We start from the raw sequence: 6,301 nt of genomic DNA on the forward strand, positions 1-6,301 counted from the left end.
AGCTCAATGACTCTGGCTGATTTCAGTCAGTATTTACGTGGATAACAATTAAGTTTTTACACACGACAGTCTGTGGAGTGAGTGTGTGTCTCACCAGGGAGCTCACGACGTTGCTCTGTTCTCTTCAGACGTGGGACGAGATGGCAGGCTTGGGCACGAAAACAGAATACAGAAGCTTCTGTGGGGCGAGTTGCGTACCAGGATTGTGCACCGCATTAGAGCGTTGAAGCGTGGAAGCTCGGCGACGAGAACTTCCGCTCGAAGAGTTGGTCACCACAGTGGCAGTCCTCCGGCGCATGAACTCACAGACTATCCGTCGAGAAGATGCCCTACGGAAGTAACAGCTCTCAGGCTGAAACAGACAAAAGACGAAAACAAAACAACTCTCAAGCTGCCTTTGGACATGAACAATTGAAATATGGCACTACACCAACTATAGAAACGTGTGCGGTTCGATTCTCGGTGATGTCTGGCTTTTCGGCAGCTGCCATATTTGGGTTGTTCAACACTTCATCATGACTTTGACGGTGACCTTGTTCGTGGTCTACTTTTGCTAATGGCTTAGAGGCTTTCAAGAAAGGGGGGGGGAGGGCACTACACCTGGGGACGCGTAGCATTCCTCGTTCGACTGCTCATAGGACAACTTAATCCACCCCCTTCGACCCAGGCCTTTCTTTTTTCTCAATGTTGCCCACACCACTCAACAGGACAAAGCAATGCAAGGAGCTCCGACGCGTGTGTCACGGTCGGGGGTCAAAAATAAAAGGTCGCGCACCGGAAACGCGGAGGGAAGGAAAGTTGAGGCATTTGGGAGAACACTAATCATTCCAACCACTGCTAAAAATTCAACGATAAATTACTTGCTCCAAAGTTTTGCGTCAGTCCAGCATCGACAGTAGGTTTGCACTATTCCCGTCTAACTCCGCAACCGATGTACCTTTTTGAATTGTCCGTTCCGGCGTGAAGACTCCCCTTCGCTTCCTTCCATATTCGCTTGCAACACTTCGTGGCTGTACCACAAGAGATGGCAGCACTCGACCGCAGTCACGCACCCTCCGCCAAATGCGAACGCTCTTGCGTTTTGTCGGCACGTTGAGTAAGTTACTGCGGTATCACTTATAAGACGGTTATTCTCTGACATTTGTTGCACGGGTATCGCGTTTTTGTTGACCTGCTATGTCTGAACAGTCCATGCGAAGCTTGCGATTCGCTCACAAAAGTGTAGCTATTCGCTCAGAGACACACTGCTTTCTGGGCTTGAGCAAATACATCGCAAAGGAGGTTTTAAAGAGTTGGTGAAATAGGTACATAGTATTCATACAGGAGAAGTGTGGGAGTTAACATGGCGGCTTTGCGGCATTCGTCCTCACAAAGGGTGACTGAACCCTACACTAGTGAGAGCTAGTACTCACGCACCCTGCTTTCCACACCCCAGATACGCCCCTGCCTGGATTGCAACACTAGTCATGCGTAGAATACATTTTATTTTCTTTGTGTTGTTGTTTTCGTGTTTTTGTCTCGTGGTCCACATTAATGCTATTTTCAGCTGCAAATAAACTATTCTGTGAACGACGCTTCAAAAATTTTGGGCAAGTACGGCCACGCTTCAAACCCCAACAAGCACGCCCCAACACAACCAACAATATACATATTCTGCGCTAAAAAATACGCAGAAAATTCCACCCAGAGACGCCTAATTATATGCCCAGAGGCTACTGGCGAGCAAATGGTTTGTAACTGCTCAGAAAAAGAGATAAGGGTGACCTTCCCTATTCAGTTTTATTTTATTATTTTGCAATAACAATTTCACAGGAGCGACTTCATCAAGCAATTTACTTCCCAAACTTCTGCGAATTCAGTGGCTAAAAAGTCAACGTTTCCAATGTCATCACATCTCTTCGCACTTTTCATTTCTATCAGGGTTGGTACAGTTTAAGTGTGCCATGCTAGGCTTATATTCCTTGAAGCCCACATACCTGATTCGAATATTCGTTCTATTCTGTCGTCGGATTAATCATTATAAATCGTACTTTCGAAAATGAGAAAAAAAAGAAGGGAAGACTGAAGGACTGGATATACTCTGCTAACCATGGAAAATTCAGGGGCGCCGATTAACCGCAACCCCCAAGCGACGATTTTTTAAATTGCGCGGCACTGGAAACCAGACGAACTTTACCACATACCTTACATATCTTCAGCCGTGATATGTGCTCCAGGGGCCGGCGCGATTTGGCTCACTTCAGAAAAGCGCCATGTATCTCTCGGTCTCGCCACTGCGCAACTGAGGGGGGGGGGGGTGTCGAGGTAGCTTGCCGTTGTCGGCCGCACTCAAGTGGGCATCGTCACGACTATACTGCGCAACTGAAAAAGCAGGCTTGCCCAGAAAGCAGCAAATAGCGGAGATTGCGCCCCATGAAGATAACGCACACCTATCTGCCCACTCTATGCTCTCATACCTTGTGTGTCCTGTTTTCCTAGAAAAGATAACAGGCGACGTGCGTCATCGGTACTTTCGACCAGACAAACACTCTGAGGCGGTGCTTGAATGTATAAATGTGGCGTAAAATTAGTGACTTCGGGGTTGCTGGTACAGTTTTCCGTCAGGTCGGCCCAGGAAGCACCCATTAACGTCACTTTATTTCACTACATTCTCAAAACAGAACTTCACCACATAGCGCGACAAAGGTCAACCATTGCGCAGGATGACACATGTATCACTCATCGCTTGCGAAAAGCGCGAGGTGTACGACTTTTGCTGACAAGTGACATCACTGCATCGGTCTCCAATATGCCGTCTCTGCTGTGATAGGGAAGACCAAGAGCACATCACCCTCCTTTGCCCGCACTACCGACGCTTCCTTACCCTCCCTACCAATCTTCGCGCCTTCTGAGCTCTTTTCAATTGTGAAGAACTGTTAGGCTGTGAAGTATCTTTCTCTTAAAGGAGTACAGAACGCCATCCAAAATACTTTAATCTAAGGCATCTGTGGCGAATATCACAACGTATAACAACGTAATGAAGAATGTTGTTGACCAAGCCAGTCGAACTGTGTTTTCCGACTGTTCATGTGAGCCACGGGGACTTGTCATCCAGTTCATGTTATTTATGGGGCGCTGTCCCCGAATAGGTCAGTGTAACCTGATGCAACCCAAAAGCAATGTCTTCCGAGAGGCGCATCTGGTCGCTGTTTCTGGTGCCTCTGTCTCTCCCTTCTTTTTGTAAATAAAATAGCCGTCTCTTTTCAAAGCTACGAAGTGGTCGTGTGTATTCTGGTCCCTGCGAAGTTCGGACGCCCCCCTGACGTTTGAGTTCGACGGACTTACACATCTGATGAAAGTATATGTGTCAATTTGCCAAGCAGCGCAAAAGGTTTCGATCATGCATGTAGTTTTCTTCATTATTTTTTTTTTTGCAGAAAAAAAAATCATTATAATCTCACATGCGCTCGTTCACACTCGACTCACCACCAGGGGGTGCCACAAGGAGGAGGGGGACAACTTGTGAAGCCGTAATGTTTGCGCAGTCAGTCGAGGCAAGCGCCTGTCTTTTCTGTTTAATGCTTGAGGCCTTTCCCCTTTTGTGGTCGGTCAACCACCTGCTGCTTCCAGGGGGATTAGGAATTAAAAAGGTGACTGTGAGCATTGAAAGTTTCATTGTCCATTGGCCGTTTTTCTGTGGGCAATGTTTCTTAGGAGCCCTGAACAGCTGACTAGCAGACAATACTCTGAACCAATCAGCAAGCCCGGACTCTGTAGCGTCAGCGCAAGGTCACATGCTAGTACTGCTCTCCACCACCACTACGCACGGTCGCTTTTTGCGGCGTACTTTAAATTCAATTTCTGCAATAATTAATGCTCTGTGGGGTGAATTAGGTCCCAACTATACATTTTACTGGCATACTTAACCGTTTTGTAGATAGAAAACAGGGTGTTAAAAATTACTGTTTTGCTACTTTAAATGCGGTAGCATTTATGAGCGAACCCATTGCTTTTTCTTGAGGCAAAGTATGTCACAACGTAAGACCTGTGCTCATTGAATGCTTCTTGGTGATGCTTCGCGAGTGGTGATAGTGCCGAAATGTGCCTCGGGGACAAAAAACTCGGCCACGGAATGTACAAAGACTCCATCGCATGGACGAGGGAGCGAGGCCGTTAAAGGAAGACTTCGGAAGAATTCGACAAAAAAAATTAGGTGAGCATCATATCGAATACAGACCGCTCACTTGATATGGAATACGACACTGACATTCATTATGTGTGAGTAATTAATGCGTAGATGATGACAAACCCAAACCGAAGCCAACATGCAAAGCGCACAGCGGTTTGCCCGGAGGAAGCTGCTGTGACGTCACCCGGCATGGTCGTCTGCTACAAAGCTTGCATTGTTCAATGCAGGATGACGTCGGCAGTGTTGCTTTCAGCGCCCTCTCGTTTCACAGAGGCGGAGCGCTCACTTCGTTATAATTCGTTCGAATAAAATCGGTGCATTTTGGGAACGCGATATTTCGTGTGTATGTTCCTGACACCACAAGGGTCACTGCTATGTCACAATCGTTGTGGCGATTTTGTTGCGGAGTCCCACTTAAAGAGCAGCAGAGCCAGAAGCGCGAAGCAAAGAAAAAATGGAGAGAAGCTGAAGGAGTGGCACATTCAAAACAGCAGCATTGCACAGAGCAGACACAGGAAACCGCACGTTTCAAACAATGCAGAATTGCATGTAAGCAAACAAACATCTTTGTTGTCCGTGAACTTGTACGCTGCCGTGTTCTGCGGGGTTGCGGCTGCGGTCAGACAGGTCGTCCTAACCGCGTGTGATTTGGGGGATTTGGAGGAGGAATTTCCATGTTTAAGCCTGCTCACAAACCGGTCAACACAGAGGGCGCGCTTTCAGGTGTCACACCGAGGACGCCACGAACGCAGGCGCTAGCGGTTGTCGGCGGAGAAACTTCTCGAGTTCATGCGTAATTATGTCTAGGCGCAGCGACAAGTGCGTGAGAAGAAAGCTTCAGACCAACGCGTAGTGCGTTTGTGCAAAACAGGACAAGCTAAGCGGGCTATGCAAGACAGACGCAAGACGCACGCTGCAGCAACTATGCAGCACATCGGCATATCTGAACTCCAACTCCAGGGTTTGTCTGTCCCTGTAGCAACCTCCGTCCTCGGAAGCTAATAGTAGGAGGGGGGGGGGTCGAGGCTTCGGGGGTGAGAGTTAGAAACCTGGACCCCTGACCCCTGCCCTGAGCCCTGCGCGTATTTTTCCCCGCGCGGCGCGTGTGCGGAGGGTTGTCCGCGCGCTTACCGGCGTGGGAGGGCTGCGCGTGCGCTCATCGTAGCGTATTTTTCAGCCTGGGCAGACTTCTTTGGCCATACGTGGGCCGACTTCACATATTTTTCCGATACAACAGGTGAGCGGTTTACATGCAGAGACATGCAAAGAAGGGTCATACACAAAAAGTACAAGTGAAAATATATTTATTAATGCAAATTGTAATGCCAATCAAGTTGATATATATTTATTAAAGTCAATAGTGCTGGGAATCGTGCCAATTGTGATGCCAATCAGGTGACGGAGAAAAGCCCAATCGAAAAACCTTCACCACCTGTAACAAGGTGGCGTTCGGGTGGAGGGCTGCTATGGTGGGCGGAGCGTGACCGGAGGGCTGCGTGCGCGCTTACCATTCAGCCTGGACTGACTTCTTTCACCATTTTCCTACTTGGGCCGACTTCCTTCCCGCGACCGGCGCGCGGCGCTCGAGTGGAGTGCTTCTGTGGTGGGCGGAGCGTGACCGGAGGGCTGCGTGCGCGCTTTCCCTTCAGCCTGGGCCGCCGACTTTCGTCATTTTTCAGCTTGAGCCGACTTGAATCGTAATTTTTTTTTCAGCTACAACAGGTGTGCAGTAGGCTGTTTACATGTAAAGGATAGCCATACACAAAAGTACAAGTGAAAGTATATTTATTAAAGTCATTAGTGTCAGAAATTATGTTATGACTCCGCGTGAATGGGAAAAACTTAGCCAAAAATATGAAGCAGAAGGAACATAATACACGTAACAAAGAATATACTTATTACAGGTATGATACACTAGCATTGAATAGGTATCACAAATCAAACACAATATTTTTATTAACTGTAATCACACAAGTTTTCAATGAATCAAAACGGACACCACATTTAATCAAAGAAGATATTCTTAATCAATCTGATTACAAACAAAATTACAAGTTGTATTATAAAAAGTCTGAGATGTGAGAATCTGATAGGTGTAAGTAATTTCGACCACAATATGCTAAGTTTAATATT

General features: G+C 47.3%; 1 protein-coding gene across 8 annotated transcripts in view; it reads right to left on the reverse strand.

Moving 5' to 3' along the window:
- Positions 1 to 2,308, reverse strand: part of LOC135366588 (uncharacterized) — an 83,109-nt gene extending 80,801 nt beyond the window's left edge. For 7 of the 8 annotated variants that reach the window (XM_064599360.1, XM_064599359.1, XM_064599358.1 and 4 more), the window contains exons 1-2: positions 2,184 to 2,308; positions 95 to 352 (exon numbers count right to left, since the gene is read on the reverse strand). The gene's annotated coding sequence lies outside the window, so the exon portion shown is untranslated. The remainder of the gene's footprint in view (positions 1 to 94; positions 353 to 2,183) is intronic. The other variant, XM_064599356.1, reaches the window with a different exon arrangement.
- Positions 2,309 to 6,301: the final 3,993 nt, after the last annotated feature.

This window comes from Ornithodoros turicata, chromosome 8, assembly GCF_037126465.1.
Source record: "Ornithodoros turicata isolate Travis chromosome 8, ASM3712646v1, whole genome shotgun sequence".
Taxonomy (NCBI): Eukaryota; Metazoa; Arthropoda; class Arachnida; order Ixodida; family Argasidae; genus Ornithodoros; species Ornithodoros turicata.